This window comes from Cydia fagiglandana, chromosome 18 (genome assembly GCF_963556715.1).
Source record: "Cydia fagiglandana chromosome 18, ilCydFagi1.1, whole genome shotgun sequence".
Lineage (NCBI taxonomy): Eukaryota > Metazoa > Arthropoda > Insecta > Lepidoptera > Tortricidae > Cydia > Cydia fagiglandana.
The window spans coordinates 8730603-8749470 of NC_085949.1; the positions used below are offsets into that span (position 1 = coordinate 8730603).

The 18868-nt window shown below is 41.0% G+C and overlaps 1 protein-coding gene and 1 non-coding gene across 2 annotated transcripts in view; one reads left to right on the top strand and one right to left on the bottom strand.

Annotated features, from left to right (window-relative positions):
• The window catches only part of LOC134673530 (myosin-I heavy chain), a 130667-nt gene that overhangs the window by 67670 nt on the left and 44129 nt on the right, over positions 1-18868 (bottom strand). The window lies entirely within an intron of this gene.
• On the top strand, positions 12071-12181 carry LOC134673690 (U6 spliceosomal RNA). Its single transcript, XR_010099500.1, has one exon. It is a non-coding gene; the product is annotated as a U6 spliceosomal RNA (small nuclear RNA).

Below are 18868 nucleotides of genomic sequence, written 5' to 3' on the forward strand. Positions count from 1 at the left end.
TGCAGGCTTCATAATCAACGCATAAATATTATTCTGCCATTAAACTTTTGTTACCTATAAGAGATTGATAAATTGATGGCATCATGATATTTTTTTGGATATACATAAGAGAAAACTGCACTGAAAAAAGACTTAACGTATTAACTTATCTATACTTCTTACGAATACGAGTACCTGTAACTTGTTTTAATGCCCCCGCTGACCTATTTGCATTGCTCGCCCTCGCCTATTAAGTAATATCTGAAATATAATCTCGCACCGTAAACAACTGAGAGTTCAGAGTAGATGTAACGCGATACTAGGCGGTGCAATGGTTTCAATGCCTCCAATTAAGTATGTAACATTAGGTAGATTGAGTTATTAATTTATTTTGCAATACCTAGTACTCGTAACAGAGGGGCTACCGCTAAAACAGAAATCCGCAAATTGCGGGGATCTTTCTCTTTTACTCCAATGAAGGCGTAATACTTAAGACTGACAGAGAAAAATGCTCGCAATTTGCGAACTTCGATTTTCGCGGTTATAGCCCAGGTCGTAACGGATGCGTAGGGAACATAGGTACATTTACGCAAACGATGTATAGGTTAGAGTTAGAGGACGAGCACACCAAAAATCTCGGCACCAGCGCCGCTTTAGCCCGACCCGCTCAGTAGTCTTTGTAGGAAACTTCATAGGTATTGTATACATTTGGTTTTAAGTATATGGTTTATGATAAAAAGACGAGTTCGGGCGGTTTTAGAGTGCTCTAATCTTAAGTTGGCCCTACGCAGCTATTAGGGAGCGGAAGCAGTGCTAATTAAATTATGCATTCGTATGTGGTTCGACCTTACCTGATAACTTTTATTACGAATCATGACATAATATGCTTTGCTACAAAAATATTTGATGTCCTAGCATAAAAATAAGCCGCCGTCAGGAAAATGTGAATCCATTTCAAACCGCAGAGTACACAAAGCGGCGAAATAATTGAGTTCTCATTCAAAGCAGCTTATTTCAAAGCTGTGAATGCTGCAGTCGCCCCCCTCCAGCGTTAAATTGGGTCAAAACTAAAAGTGGGTTTGATGTCCTGGTAACCCGGTGACCTATGTACGCCAAAGCCCGTGGTGTGGTTCTGGTTACACACATCATAAAGCCTCCTGAAATAAGCCTCGCCTTTTCGAGAGAACTATTAATTTTGCAAGACTTCAAGCGGTATGATTATTCCCTCATATTAAAAGCAAACAGGCCGTTGGGCTACCGACATGAGTTGCGAATTACATATTCGCACGTGTATCGTAGAGCGTTGTACAACTTGTACAGTACATATGGCCCTTTAAATTTTCGACGTAGTAACGTAATGTGTTCATTATAGCACAGGGTGTTGTAATGGAGTTAGATATGAGCGCCGATAGGCATTTAGCCGGCGGCGGCGCGCCGGTCAAAATCGGTCGGCGGCGGCGGCGAATCGGCGGCGTGGCCTTGAAACACCTTTGATTAATGAAAAAATAATTAAAACCGAAATTTTACTGAAAAAACATGTTTTTGCTGTAAGAAAGTTATAAAATAAGTGTATTTTTCAATTTCAAGGAGAATTTATTGAATAAACGTACGAAAGTTGTTTTATATAGTATAAACACTCGCATAAACGGTATCGCGCGGCATCAGAGCCGGTCTTAATCTTGGTGAGGCCCTGGCCGGAAGATCTTTGCGAAGCCCTTATCTTTTGTGCTAACTAAAAAGTAGCTGATTGACTGTATCGTCAGGAAAACGTCTTGTCTATATTCTAAAGAGCCGAATTGAGGAAAATCAAGCTTTGTCGTTAACCAAAATCAACCCAACAAAACCGATTTATATCTAAAGGTGAGGCTCGAGGCCGAGCTCCACCTAACACCGAAGACCTGATTCCGACGCTTTCCCATGTGAGCATGCGAGGCCAGAGGCTAAGCTGCTGGTATTGAGCTTAGAATCGAACGCCAATTGTGAGCTTGGCTGACGGCCGAATGCCTGGAGCGCCGATTGCGGTGCGCTTCTGTGCAAGACCGAAGACCAAGCTGCAAAGAGAGCAGAGCTTAGATTTGAACTAGTGGTCCAGTGTAAGGAAGTCCGAAGGCCGATAAAGACCGAGGCCATAATGGTAAAAACTTGGAGATGCATGCGCATTCGTGCGAGGCCAAAGGCCGTGCTGCAGTGGAGCTAAGATCGGACAAAAACCAATGACCAAACATTTTAAAAGCGAGGCCGAAAGTTGAGCTCCAAACAGAGCCGAAAACTTGGCGGTTCAGATAGCGGCATACTTCCATGCGAGCGATTCGAGGCCAAAGAAAATTGAAATTTGAACAATGGCCAAATAAATGAGAGCCGTTTCCGTTTCCGACGCCCTTCCTTTGGACGTGAAAACGCTTAATATCTGAAATTAACCCCTTTTTACACATTTTAAAAACATTCACCCATGCTTGCAATGGTTGATTTCGCGGTGAATGACCTAACCAGCTGGCAAATAATTGCTGTAATTTCGTTGTCCTAAGACTAGTAGCGCGGTTATAGTTCGTAGCTTCGTAACTGAGCCCGGCGGCTAATCCTATTGTCTATTGTTAAGTAAAACCGCACGCGCTACTTACCTGCAAAAAAGGGTCATACTTATTCTATTTGGCACCTGAGCGCAGGCTAGTCCAACGCTCAAAAAACCAGTGTAGGTGCGCTCTCCGATAACGCGCCTTTGTTACGCATCTCGATGACATATTTTAGACTGGTTCTGTAGCGTTCGACTCGCCGGCACTCAGTAACCGAAGTACGCAGGTTTTTATGCAGGTGGTGGTGGCACGTGGCACGAGCGGTTTTACTTAACAATAGACAATAGGATTGTTCGAGCAACACGGAAGGGAGGCGGCATTCCCACTATTTCCCCTCTGCCGAGGTACAAGATTAGCACGTCAATCTAATCTAGCGCGGGTAACGTTATTTAAATACAATTATTATATTTTAGTCTCAAGTAATTGTTGGATTTATCGATTTTGCTCGCTCAGTACAAATTGCGGATCGGTCGAGCGACAAATCCGACTTCTCATCTCTCAGAATACAATGACATACTTCAACGAAAATGTGTTAGTGTGCGTGTTGTGACACTAGTCACTCGTCCGTACACAAAAAGAGATCGAGGTTTGCAAGATTTGTCTTTGACGTGTGTCATTTTCTATGTACATATTTGTGTCGTCATTACAGAGGGCCTACCGCGAACCACGTTCGACGTGTTGACTCCCTGTCACACTTACGTATGAATTTACAAGTGCCATAGAGAGGCAACACGTCGAACGTGGTTCGCGGTAGGGCCTTTGATTGGATTTTGTATGTAAGTGTGTGAGAAGTGCGACTGTGTGCACCTTCCCCCCGCGAAAAATGGCAGAATGATTTGTACGGTGAGATATCGCTTGGGCCCCTCCCTTCCGACGTGTCGGAAGCCGGTGTTGCTCGAAGATAGGATTAGCTCGGGCTCTGTTTGAAACCTACGAACTATACCAGACAGAAAAGCTTGAATTTACCTTCAATATTTTTGAATTATATGGACCTAAACTAACTTTTGAATGTCTATAAGCTATTCAGAGTGGCGCCGTTAAAGATCTAAACTAGATAAAATCTAATTCAGAAAGTAGTAGTATCTAACAAGGTCACGCCGATGCCACGCCGATAGCGCAGCGTCGGCGGCGGCGGCGCGAAAATTACGTCGGCGGCGGCGGCGCGCCGGCGCGGCGCTCATATCTAAATGGAGTACCAGATGTACTGTAAATATAATAACATTACAATGTATGTACAGTTGAAATGTCCCTTGTGGCCACATGTTATGACTAACAACCGTAAAAACTCTTTATCTAATATAAAGGATTATGCGCAGCGAATTTGTAGGAGTTGAGCATGTTCACGATTATGCGCAAAAAAGTGTTAGAAAAATATTAATTAGGTTAAAAAGCTATATTACTTATGCACCACACCCTCTTTATGCACGAATGTTTAGCCGTCAGCGATTACGAACACGGGGATCGTGGTGAATGTGTCGCTTATAATTTATTGCAGAACATTATGTTTTCAATTAGATACAAAGATGAAAGTTAAAACGTTAAAGGGTGCCGGTTGGATAAAGAAAAATATGGGAAAGAAAAACGAAAATATTTAGAAAGTAAATCTCAGATTCAAAATAGGCGAAATTAGTGTGAAATACTTATTTTATCAAATATCATACGTAATACATGTACTCTACCGACTAGCGACTCTAGGCTTTAAATTTTAACAGGGACCCTGAGTGTAGTCTGAGAATTAACTTCTTCCACTTGATTCAGCATTGTGTTCGGGTCGCCTCATCCTTCCATGTCAGTATCAGGGCATCCTAACTCAAGCAACCGTATATCTATGTATAAATCTATTATCTAGTAGTCTATTCCTTTTATCTACAGAGTCTGGTTTTGGGACAAAGGCCCCTTGTAGCCCAAGAATGGTACGGTCGGCTAGTATGGCGGAATGGAAATAATTAGTAATAGCTGAACTATTCGGTGTATGGGACAGACAATAAATCTAGTGATTACGTCGACACATAATCCAAATAAATATATTACATTTAGGTATTTAAAAAAAAATGTAAAAATATAAAAATTCACAGAAAATTAGTAAAAAATATTAATAACATTTTTTAAATTAATACTCATAGAGAAATATTTGCTTTATAACATTAAGCATGAATCACACAAAAAATAATTATGTATCCTACATTTAAAGTAAGTAACCTACGGTTATTATTAAATTCAGTATATTTCCGTCCTCAAAAATGGTAATAGGCTATTTTTTCTCTCATTATTTCCAAATTATAATAAGTACAAGCGTTGCAATTTAATCGTACACTAAATAATACCGTATGGTGGGTTTTATGGGGTTGTGCTTTAATTTCCTGGTTAAAAATGGTAATAGATCAATATCATATGGGATTTTCGTTATGAGTTCTCGATCGTCGAATACTGTAAAAATCGGCTTGAAATATGATTCGTAACACAAAAAACCATCAAAAACGTTATCGTTGCTTTAAAGTTGCCGCGCACGAGCCAGCGAGCTAATGCGATTGGTCGTTGCATGGAGCGGGTGGCGGAACGATGAAACTTCCATCGCCCCGAGCGCGAATATTTAAAAAAGTATTTAGTATATTTACTGTTTACTCGGTCAAGACATATGTACCAGTGAAATTAAAAAATATGGGAGACTAGATTCGAACTAATTATCAGCTTTAATCTGGGCAAGAGTGCTGTAAATAAGAAAGTAAATTGTATATAATTGTAGACTTTCCGTCTTTGCGTGCGCGTTAAATTTAATACAATAATAGGCCAATTATATTGGGCTATTATACCGAAACACACATAATTTGATAGCAGAAAAAGACGCGGAATTAAAATTTTCTTAGGGATTTCAATTCTTCGCGCCTATAAGTTTAAACCATTTAAGGTTTCAATAGCGGTCATTTAAGTACCACCCCTCACCACTAAAATGTAATTATCAAAAACGACAGTTGCTAATGTTCCCCAAAGTAAGCATTTCTAGTTATTGCTGCAATACAGTGGTACCGGGCACCTTACGACGCAAGGCCGAGCAGGAATCGCAAACCTTAAAATATTTGCACTAATTAATTGAGTTAGGATTTTGTTACTACTCTTTAATTGAATAGCAAAAAATATAAGTTAAGTATTAGAAATACCGTTTTTACTCGATTTTTAACTAAGTAATTATTGTTAAACTTATTTTTACCGTGTGGTCTCGGTTAAAATTTCACTAAGTAACATCATTTATTTTGGCGACTAGGGCAATAAAAGTCGACACCATAACCAACAAATTAACAAACAACAAAAATTTGCAGTAATATTCCAAAACTCGACTGAACGCAAGCGCACCCGAACATGGAATGACTGACTAAAATGGCGGACCAAGTGTGCCACTCCCCTGACTCAGAGTCCTGTCATAAAACGTAAGGCCGTGGTATTCGTCAGTGGGTAGCTGAGCGGCGAGCGGTGAATGCAGGTAGCAATAAGGTGTTCAGTTAATGTTTTTATAATTTGAAATGACTTCGTTTCCATGTAGAAATAATCAAACAGACTTTAGAAGCATTTAATATTTTATTTGTGGCCGTATAAATTACGTTTTGTAAATTAACTACAATTGTTCATATTTGTGGATAAAACAATATACATATTTACTATATAATTCATACTAAATTAACATTAAATAAATACTTTATTTTTGACATAAAAATACATTGCGCGTATTTAGCTACTTAGCAAGCACTTTGTTTGATTACGATACCTGCAAGCAAGTAGTAAGTCTATGGCTCCATCCTATCCTGTACCACGATATACAAGCGATAACATTTTTGCGACAGTTTTGTATAGATAATGGGTTTGTCGCTAGAAAATTACGATATCGAGATAAAAGTCAGGTCTATGAGGGCTATTGAAACCTTAAATGGTTTTTACATACATGTTTTAAATTTGCCGCGCTTTTTCAAGTCATGCTGATTTACTATAGAATAGTAATCGAATTGGTTCAGATTTAACGTTCAATGCATATATTGCATATAAATAACATAATTTTGGACTAAGTACATGCCTACATGACATCAGGCTATGGTTTGGCGCACCGTGACCTTGAACGGCGCGCTAATGTGTTACGGGTGTTAAGTGGAGTCCAGACGGGATGATCAAATCGACCGATTTGATCAGAAATGAAATTGGGGTCAATCTCCAAATTAAGCAACAATTAAACAACTGTACCGATATTTGGAACCTCAGAATAATATTGAGAGTAGAGATGCACCGGATAGTGACATTAGTGACCCACTATCCGGCCGAATACCGGATAGTAACTTTGCTAGATTTCAGAGTAAACAATTGGATTTAAGAAACAGTCACGGTCATACTCGTTTATTATTTCAAAACAATTTAAACATCCACATCCACTCACTTGCACGCGTAGGTACCTACTCATTTCGAACATAGAAATGAGTCCGCGCCAACGTTCACCACGAAACAGGTTAAAACCTGTACAATGCGCACCTAAAAACCGAAATGTAGGTATTGTTCAGCCGGCCGATGGTCAGGCCGAATATCCGGTATCCGACCAAACAACTATCCATTGCATCTCAAATTGAGAGTGGCAACACTGTCGTAGGTCGTATTGCCCCTTTCTAGCTTATACGTCCCTCGCTCCTACACTCCCACCACATAGGCAGGTTGCTTTGTCAGTTATTCAAGGCAAATTTTCAAGTCATTGGCTTGCTGTTTTTCCATCTAGAAGGTCGTGAAGCTAAACTACTGGTGAGTTTTTGAATTTGTACCTCAGTTTAGCTGACTATATTGAAATAGTTATTTATTTTACAAGGGGGCAAAGTTGTTGTTTAACCGCTCGTGCTAATATTGCGAGTATCAATATTCGAAACATGGAATCTTGAGCGTTGCGAGGGTTTCAAAGCACGAGGGTTAAACAAAATTTGCCCCAATTGAAACACAAAATCTTTGACTACACCAACTTGAAGCAAATATTAAATGTAATAATCAAATACAAATGAATGTTATTAAATATTTATCCTGCAAAATCATGATTTAAAAGTCAATTCTACCAGCAAACATAACAAAACAACTCAAAATTTGCATTTGATTACTTTGCCTCACTTGTGATTAAAATGTAAGTTTGCTCTTAGTTTTTGAAGTGCAAAGTAAGCCTTTCCGAGCTGGTGTGGTGAAAAACAGTTTCTAACGGCTTATGCCATGATATGATGTGAAAGTGTTTTCAAAGGCTGCCTGCGTGCACCGTGGCTATGCCAATGAAAATACTGAAGTACATATCTTTAAAAACACATCGAGTTAGTAAAGCGTGCACGTGTTACCATTAGAATTCAATTTTACACCTACATGAAGTCTCTTCTGAGTCTTGTTAGTTTAAATCTTTCTGTGTGTATAATAAGGTTTGAAATTTGAATACTTAAATGGTGAATGGCATACCCTTCAGTTTTCAAGTGATTTGTGTTTTCGAATACGAATGGTACGGCTATAGTGATAGAGCTTAGCGAAAAGAAACTGCATTTTTGGCAGAAAGCAAGCCGCTTTGCCCAGTGATACTAGGGACCAATCTGAATGATTTCATCCGAGGAAACACAAATTTCATTCACTAGAATTCAAGATGGCGGACATTTTCCAAAATGGCGGCTGCAATATTTAAAAAAATTATAGACACAAAACGGCTGCACCGATTTTGGTGATTTATATATCGATCAATTCGTATTGACACCTGTAATCGAATAAAAAATATGGCATTTAAGAAATTAAAGATGGCGGCCGAATATTAAGAAAATTGTGTTTTTTTTTCTTTAATTTTTTTCCTTCTAATTAAAATAACAACTAAATATTCTATAATATGATCACATATTCTTAAATTTAAATGAAACCTGATATTATTATCTGCAAAATAAAAAAATAATCTTAACAATCCGTTGAGTAGTTTTTGAACTATGCGCATTTCAAAAAGCGCGTAACTGCCGTCCGAAACGGCCCGCTCGCGCGGCTCGCGTCAAAACTGAGAACTGTGATGATTTAAAGGCAAAAAAAGAACTGAAAACATGTTAACTATATTTATTGAGCTATAAATAAATAAATAAATTGTATTTCCGCTAATTATTTGTGACCTTCACGGGAAAAGGTATGGCGGCTGGCGCTTACGTCGCTTGGCACCGGAATAGTATTGGAGCGGCGTTAATAATAGCGTAAGCGCCATCCGCCCTAAGGTACCTATACCCGTGGGTTCAAATTTATTCCTCTTTATCATCTTCGTCCGATGTGTTTGATCAGAAAGAAAAGAAAATTCATATGAAATCAGAACAAAATATACCTAATATAATTAAATTAAATATATAGAGATGAACTACGCCAAACTGTCCCGCCCCTCCATTACTATTTCAATGTGTGTGGTATTGAAATAGTAATGGAGGGCGGGACAGTTTGGTGTAATTTACGTATAAGTACCTTTCGTTTTTGCAGTTGTCTTTGCAAGTGCTGCATTGCACTGTGCAGGGTAGACCCACCCTCTGACACGTGCAGCGCATTGTTTCGCAGCCTTTTTTAGAGCCGCAATGGTCCAGGTATGATAATTCATGCCATATCTCCCTGGCACCAGACCGTTGCGGTTCCCAACTGCCATTAGATGACTTCCAACCCCAAGAGGATGGCAATGGCACAGAGGCATCATGAAGAATCAGGTTTCATGGGCATATCACCCCATAAGTGGCCCGCTTGACATGTGAGACGGAGCGCGTGTTTATGTAATGCTGCCGATGTTGGTGGGATGGTGGTTACCAATTTATTATTAGTACCAAATAGCTCCTTGCGTACCAAGTTGACCGACGAATGTGCTATTTGTGGGTCATATAGGTAGCAGGTGAACTTTTCCAGCATAGCCATGATTTCTTCAGGAAGGCTTTGTAATGGCTGCGATATTTCTTTCAAAGCTGGTGTAACTTAAGGGTGCGACAACCACGTTTTGAAGCAAGACTTCTTTCCTTTTGTATGAAAGTAAGAAGTGTCACACCCTGTAGAGGCGTGAAAGTCACGAAGAGCGGTTGATCTGTCAGGACCCAAAGTATTTGCTATTTTATGAACATCGACATAACGGCCTTTATTTGCAGTCCCGGTTAATAGCCATAACTCTTGCAGGCCACTCTCAATTTAAGTTTGATGAATGATATCTGTAACACCAAAACATCTGTATCGGAAGATCAAATCAAAATATGCCTAATTCCCTGTTCTCAATTAAAGTTTGATGATATGATATCAATAACACCAAAACATCTGTATCGGAAGATCTAATCAAAATATGCCTAATTCCCTGTTCTGCCTGATCTTATGAATAGGAACACATGCGGAAGAAGCTGATGGCCGCATCGTACTTCACGCGAAAGATCAGGAAGAACAGGGAATTAGGCGTATTTTGATTAGATCTTCCGATACAAATGTTTTGGTGTTATTGATATCATATAATCAAACTTTAATTGAGAGTGGCCTGCAAGAGTTATGGCTAATAACTGGGGCTGCAAATAAACGCCGTTATATCGATGTTCACAAATAGCAAATACTTTGGGTCCTGACAGATCAACCGCTCTTCGTGGCTTTCACGCCTCTATAGGGTGTGACACTATTTCTTACTTCCATACTAAAGGAAAGAAGTCTTGCTTCAAAACGTGGTTGTCACACCCTGAAGTTACACCAGCTTTGAAAGAAATATCGCAGCCATTACAAAGCCTTCCTGAAGAAATCATGGCTATGCTGGAAAAGTTCACCTGCTACCTATATGACCCACAAATAGCACATTCGTTGGTCAACTTGGTACGCAAGGAGCTATTTGCTACTAAAAATAAATTGGTAACCAGCATCCCCCCAACATCGGCAGCATTACATAAACACGCGCTCCGTCTCACATATCAAGCGGGCCACTTATGGGGTGATATGCCCATGAAACCTGATTCTTCATGATGCCTCTGTGCCATCGCCATCCTCTTGGGGTTGGAAGTCATCTAATGGCAGTTGGGAATCGCAATGGTCTGATGCCAGGGAGATATGGCGTGAATTATCATACTTGGACCATTGCGGCTCTAAAAAAGGCTGCGAAACAATGCACTGCACACTGCACGTGTCAGAGGGTGGGTCTATCCTGCACAGTGCAATGCAGCACTTGCAAAGGCAACTACAAAAACGGAAGGTACTTATACGTAAATCACGCCAAACTGTCCCGCCCTCCATTACTATTTCAATACTACACACATTGAAATAGTAATGGAGGGGCGGAACAGTTTGGCGTAGTTCATCTCTATATATATAATTTAATTATATTAGGTATATTTTGTTCTGATTTCATATGAATTTTCTTTTCTTTCTGTTCAAACACATCGGACGAAGATGATAAAGAGGAATAAATTTGAACCCACGGGTGTAGGTACCTTAGGGCGGATGGCGCTTAAGCTATTATTAACGCCGCTCCAATACTATTCCGGTGCTAAGCGACGTAAGCGCCAGCCGCCATACCTTTTCCCGTGATGGTCACAAATAATAAGCGGAAATACAATTAATTAATTAATTTATAGCTTAATAAATAAAGTAAATATGTTTTCAGTTCTTTTTTTGCCTTTAAATCATTAAAGTTCTCAGTTTTGACGCGAGCCGCGCGAGCGGGCCGTTTCGTACGGCAGTTACGCGCTTTTTGAAATGCGCATAGTTCAAAAACTACTCAACGGATTGTTAAGATTATTTTTTTATTTTACAGATAATATTATCAGGTTTCATTTAAATTAAAGAATATGTGATCATATTATAGAATATTTAGTTGTTATTTTTATTAGAAGGAATAAAATTAAAGAAAAAAAACACAATTTTCTTAATATTCAGCCGCCATCTTTAATTTCTTAAATGCCATATTTTTTATTCGATTACAGGTGTCAATACGAATTGATCGATATATAAATCACCAAAATCGGTGCAGCCGTTTTGTGTCTATAATTTTTTTAAATATTGCAGCCGCCATTTTGGAAAATGTCCGCCATCTTGAATTCTAGTGAATGAAATTTGTGTTTCCTCGGATGAAATCATTCAGGTTGGTCCCTAGTATCACTGGGCAAAGCGGCTTGCTTTCTGCCAAAAATGCAGCTTTCGATGTAAATATCGCCGTAAGCCCTACTACTACTACTAGTTAATACGCGTTACGTAGAACCTACGTTTTAAGGTAGACTATGATATGGCGAGGAGGTTTCATCTGTCTAAGTATCTATCAGCAATTTGTCTTTTTATCCCGTTCAGGGTTAGTATAATATAGCAGAATGTGACATCCTGCGGATAAAGGTACCTTATGGCGATTGGCGCTTACGCTATTATTAACGCCGCTCCAATATTATTGCAACGCTATGCGGCATAAGCGCCAGCCGCCATAAGGTACCTTTATCGCGGGACGTCACAAATAAACTTTTAGTAATAAAAATGCTGATAAAAAGAGATACAAGGTAACGAACAAACCTACATCCCATTGTGGGTTAGTACTTCGGCAATTCATAATTCATATACTTAAATTTGACTAGAAACAGAGAGAGATTAGCATGGCTCTGCGCAAGAATGACATACGAAATCGTGAAATATTTCACTCTTTATCTACCTACTTATTTCTTTCCAACTAGATCTTTGATTTTGAATAAAATATTGGTAAAAATGTAGGTAGGTACTTAAATAAATAATTTAGCAGGTACTTACTTACCTATAGCTTAAAAGGTTAAGGAAAAGAACTTTTGCATGTAGTTGTTATTTTGGATTTAATTACACTTCACATATATATAATTTTTTATCTAAGTCTTTATTTAACATCTATAAAAATATGCATCTATAAAAAAACGCCGGCAAGGTCGGCCTAAGAGGAGATGGCGGGACGACCTGGACACATTTCTCAGCAACTGGACAGAGGCTGCACTTAATCGGGAGGATTGGAGGTCTAGGGGGGAGGCCTTTGCCCAGCAGTGGGACACCTTATAGGCTTTATATTTTTAGGTAGGATATCCACAACGCAGGCTTCGTCAGGTGGTCACAAATGCAAATCATATATATAAAATCGAAAAACCAGAACGGGATAAAAAATGAGGGAAGAAGAGAGATGGCACCTTACAAATTTCTAAAAAAGTTTTTGACACGTTTCACGAATAAGACGCACGTATGATAAGAAAAAGCTGTTCTAATCTATTATCTAAATATGAGAATATAACTAGAGCATAAAAACTATCGCTTTCGATGCGTATTTAACTTACAATAAGCAAAAGAAATTTTCATAACATTCTTCATTTTACGACTATCGGCCATTTTCGGAAACTCTGTTGGTTTCGTTTCGATCTTCAAATAACCAAAATTATGTTTGTTATGTTGGTATGCAGTGATTTCGGCTTTTTTTACTCGAAGTAAAATAAAAAGTGCTGTCAATGTCAACCTTCGTAGCCCCCATACGAATGACTTCTGTCATATTACTAATAATTTGCATTTCGTTGTTTTAAATTTATTTTCGAGTTATATTATTCAGATAACTTACGGCTTCGGCAACCATTGCCATTCGTCCGGGGAACGGGCTGCCGAGAAAGCCCAAAAATAAAAAGTTGATACGTTAATATGAAGTCCATCAGTTCAAGGGATGACTTTAGAGATATAATCAATTCGGGAATTGTTTACTCGCGTAATAGGATACGACTCGACCAGGTAAGATTTTTCTTCTTGCTGAAAGTCACCATCAGATATATCGGAGCGGATGAGGTATTCACAAATATCTGAACCATGTAAATTATGTATAATGTAATCAAAGTGCACGTTCAGATATTTTTTGAGCGACCTTGGTGGCTACGATATATATCTAATGGCGACTACACATTCATAAAGCGAATGTACAGTCAGTATGAAATAGATAGTGACGGCTAAAGTAGCCAAACAATATCGTAATATAACTTTGTTGCCATAGAAATAAGGATGTGTTCCGATATATTTGGCGATATATTTGGGTATTGGAGAGACCAAAGCGGCTGAGCTTCCGTGGCTCGGACACAAAGAGAATGGGAGAGGATCGTGCCGAGAGCGTACTTGGGACAACGAAGTGGGAGACAGCCGATGGACGTCCTAGGTACCGCTGAAACGACGTAGTTGCTCTAGACCTGCCCAACCTCCGCCATGCTGACTGGCGAGAGCTATCGCAAGACCGAGAAACATGGCGTGATCTGGAGTGGGTAGTTAAATAAACATAAGATAAATTCTATATTTCATTTACGCGAGCGGAGCTGCGGGCCCGTCTAGTTTATAGATATGTGTATATTATATATTTCGTCGTCTAGTACCCACAACACAAGCCTTATTGAGCTTACTGTGGGACTAGGTCAATCTGTGTAAAATTGTCCTATAGTATTTATTTATTTAATGGCATATATACCTATGTTAATTATACAAAATGTACCTATCAAATTGTATACTTTACTAAATATCTCTCTCCTCATTGGTGTTACAATAAAGGGTGTACTACATAATTAATTAAACACTCATAATATAATTATATTACATACACATAATAAGTATATCATAGGATATGTATAATCACATTGGTTTGGCGGCTTCCCACCACCAGGCGATAACAAACATGCTTCAATATTATTCTTAGGTTCCGAATATCGGTACAGCTGTTTAATGACAGCGTTTACACAAAAATAAAACGCTAATTAAATAACTTACCATATTCGGAACTACAGATGCAACGGATAGTTGTTTGGCCGCATACAGGACACCGGATGTACGGCCTGACCATAGGCCGAATATTCGGTATTCGGGCGCCGAATATTCGGCCGGCGAAAATATACCTACATTCCGATTTTTCAGGTGAGCATTGTGGAAGTTTTGCCCTGTTTCGTAATGAACTTTTGCACGGACTCATATAGCTCTATCACTACGAAATTAGTGCGCGAGCTAGTGAATGGAACGTTTAAATTGTTTTAAAATAATAATCGAGTACGATTATATTCCGATATCAAGCATAGTTACTATTAAAATAAGGGCGAGATAGGATACCGGATAATAACCGAATATCCGGTGCATCTCTATTCGGAACCTAAAGTTTTAATCCTGCATGGTGCACATATGTATAATTTTGAGACAATGACTTGAAAATTTATCTTGTATAACTGACAAAGCAACCTGCCTGTGTGGTAGGAGTGTGGGGGAGAGAGGGACGTATATGCTAGAAAAAGACAATACGACCTAGGGGCTGTCCATAAATGACGTCATCTATTTTTGACGATTTTTGCCCCCCCCCCCCCCACCCCCAAAATCATGCTTCGCATGACACCGTTTCCTCCTGTGTCATGCTACCATCATCCGATGTCCAGACCCTCCCCCTGCCCCAAATTTGAAATGACGTAATTTATGAATAGCCTCCTGTGAAAGTGTTGCCACTCTCAATATTGTTCTTAGGTTCCGAATATGGTAAGTTATGTAATTAGCGTTTTATTTTTGTGTAAAACGTTGTCATTTTAAAGCCGTACTTTTGGCCTTATTACAAAGGAGTAAGGTGCAAAAGTGTAAACATATCTTTGGCGTCGACTATTATTATACTATGTTATACTTATTAAGCCTCCTCCACACTCGTGCGCGAATCGCGGTGTGAAGCCGCGAACGCGAGTGTGGCGTCGATTTTCACAGACAGCGAGAGGGGGCTTTATGAAACTTAGGAACGTAAACTAGTTATGAATACAAAGAGCACGAAATAGTCAATATAATACGTTTGTTGAAAAAAAAATGAGAGAGGCTGTATCAGGGACACAGCCGCTATGGCTGACGTGAAACGTGGTGTGGACCGCCAATGCGAAGGCCGAAGGCCGAGCTCCGCGTAGGGCCGAAGGCCCGAAGCGTCCAGGATTTAAGTGCTTTAACATAGAACAATAGTAAAAGTGTCTAAATGCGAAGGCCGAAGGCCGAGCTCCGCGTAGGGCCGAAGGCCCGAAGCGTCCAAGACGTCAGTGCTTTAGCACAGAAAAATAGTAAAAGTGTCTAAATGCGAAGGCCGAAGGCCGAGCTCCGCGTAGGGCCGAAGGCCCGAAGCGTCCAGAATGTTAGTGCTTTAACACAGAACAATAGTACAAGTGTCTAAATGCGAAGGCCGAAGGCCGAGCTCCGCGTAGGGCCGAAGGCCCGAAGCGTCCAGGATTTAAGTGCTATAACACAGAACAATAGTACAAGTGTCTAAATGCGAAGGCCGAAGGCCGAGCTCCGCGTAGGGCCGAAGGCTCGAAGCGTCCAAGATGTCAGTGCTTTAGCACAGAAAAATAGTAAAAGTGTCTAAATGCGAAGGCCGAAGGCCGAGCTCCGCGTAGGGCCGAAGGCCCGAAGCGTCCAGAATGTTAGTGCTTTAACACAGAACAATAGTACAAGTGTCTAAATGCGAAGGCCGAAGGCCGAGCTCCGCGTAGGGCCGAAGGCCCGAAGCGTCCAGGATTTAAGTACTTTAACACAAAACAATAGTACAAGTGTCTAAATGCGAAGGCCGAAGGCCGAGCTCCGCGTAGGGCCGAAGGCCCGAAGCGTCTAGGACATCAGTGTTTTAGCACAGAACAATAATACAAGTGTCTAAATGCGAAGGCCGAAGGCCGAGCTCCGCGTAGGGCCGAAGGCCCGAAGCGTCCAAGATGTCAGCAGTGCTTTAGCACAGAAAAATAGTAAAAGTGTCTAAATGCGAAGGCCGAAGGCCGAGCTCCGCGTAGGGCCGAAGGCCCGAAGCGTCCAGAATGTTAGTGCTTTAACACAGAACAATAGTACAAGTGTCTAAATGCGAAGGCGGAAGGCCGAGCTCCACGTAGGGCCGAAGGCCCGAAGCGTCCAGGATTTAAGTGCTATAACACAGAACTATAGTAAAAGTGTCTAAATGCGAAAGCCGAAGGCCGAGCTCCGCGTAGGGCCGAAGGCCCGAAGCGTCCAGGATTTAAGTACTATAACACAAAACAATAGTACAAGTGTCTAAATGCGAAGGCCGAAGGCCGAGCTCCGCGTAGGGCCGAAGGCCCGAAGCGTCCAGGATGTTAGTGCTTTAACACAGAACAATAGTACAAGTGTCTAAATGCGAAGGCCGAAGGCCGAGCTTCGCGTAGGGCCGAAGGCCCGAAGCGTCCAGGATTTAAGTGCTTTACCATAGAACAATAGTACAAGTGTCTAAATGCGAAGGCCGAGCTCCGCGTAGGACCGAAGGCCCGAAGCGTGCAGGACATCAGTGCTTTAGCACAGAAAAATAGTACAAGTGTCTAAATGCGAAGGCCGAAGGCCGAGCTCCGCGTAGGGCCGAAGGCCCGAAGCGTCCAGAATGTTAGTGCTTTAACACAGAACAATAGTACAAGTGTCTAAATGCGAAGGCCGAAGGCCGAGCTCCGCGTAGGGCCGAAGGCCCAAAGCGTCCAGGATTTAAGTGCTATAACACAGAACAATAGTAAAAGTGTCTAAATGCGAAGGCCGAAGGCCGAGCTCCGCGTAGGGCCGAAGGCCCGAAGCGTCCAGGATTTAAGTACTATAACACAAAACAATAGTACAAGTGTCTAAATGCGAAGGCCGAAGGCCGAGCTCCGCGTAGGGCCGAAGGCCCGAAGCGTCTAGGACATCAGTGTTTTAGCACAGAACAATAATACAAGTGTCTAAATGCGAAGGCCGAAGGCCGAGCTCCGCGTAGGGCCGAAGGCCCAAAGCGTCCAGGATTTAAGTGCTATAACACAGAACAATAGTACAAGTGTCTAAATGCGAAGGCCGAAGGCCGAGCTCCGCGTAGGGCCGAAGGCCCGAAGCGTCCAGGATTTAAGTACTATAACACAAAACAATAGTACAAGTGTCTAAATGCGAAGGCCGAAGGCCGAGCTCCGCGTAGGGTCGAAGGCCCGAAGCGTCCAGGACATCAGTGTTTTAGCACAGAACAATAATACAAGTGTCTAAATGCGAAGGCTGAAGGCCGAGCTCCGCGTAGGGCCGAAGGCCCGAAGCGTCCAGGATGTTAGTGCTTTAACACAGAACAATAGTACAAGTATCTAAATGCGAAGGCCGAAGGCCGAGCTTCGCGTAGGGCCGAAGGCCCGAAGCCTCCAGGATTTAAGTGCTTTAACATAGAACAATAGTACAAGTGTCTAAATGCGAAGGCCGAGCTCCGCGTAGGACCGAAGGCCCGAAGCGTGCAGGACATCAGTGCTTTAGCACAGAAAAATAGGACAAGTGTCTAAATGCGAAGGCCGAAGGCCCAAAGCGTCCAGGATTTAAGTGCTATAACACAGATTAATAGTACAAGTGTCTAAATGCGAAGGCCGAAGCGTCCAGGATGTCAGTGGTTAAACACAGAACTGACAGACTGGACGCTTCGGGCCTTCGGCCCTACGCAGAGCTCGGCCTTCGGCCTTCGCATTTAGACACTTGTAATATTGTTCTGTGTTAAAGCACTGACATCCTGGACGCTTCTTGCCTTCGGCCTTACGTAGAGCGCAGCCTTCGACCTTCGCATTTAGTTAGACTCTTGTACTATTGCTTTGTGTTTGAATACCGAAGTCGCACATCTCGCGAATGCGTGATGTATTATAACATTAACGTATATATGTATGGACTGGCCTTACGGGCACTAAAAATGGTACTAGTTTAGCGGTGTGACTCACGAATTCCAGCCAATCGTGAAGTCTAACGCAACTAGTTGCGACGCGTGATAGCGCGCGTGATGCGAACTCATCAACCAATCGCGTTGTAGCGGTGTCACACCGCTGTACTGGCCCCTGTCATGCCTCATTATTATTGTCCGTAAAGCCAGTCCCTAGATATCTATGTCAATGTATTATAATAATTTTGGATAATATCTAAATTTTATCTGTAAAGATTATTTGGGGTCATAATGATTCACTGTATCTAGATGAACTTGAATGCGGCATGTGATGGGTAATTTTAAAATAATTAATTACAGCGTTACACCTATTTAAATAATTAAATGATCAATTCATTTTGGAGTAATGAATGTAACGATTAGGTACAATTTTTTTGTAAATAACAAACCAAAATTACGAGAATAGATATTTTATACGGGTAATACACGTTTTATAGCAAACTCGTTCGTGTCTTTCCTGTAGCCATCGCATTTAAGGGAATCTAAAAGCATTTTTTTACGCAGCACCTTTACAGGCAGAATATTTCATTCAATACTTGAGACTCAAATGAGAAAAACGGGATATATATGAACCACAGTCGTTACCTTTTATAGTACCTCTTGTCCGCAGAAGTGACCTTTTCTAAATTATGTTTTACCCATTACATCAGAAAGT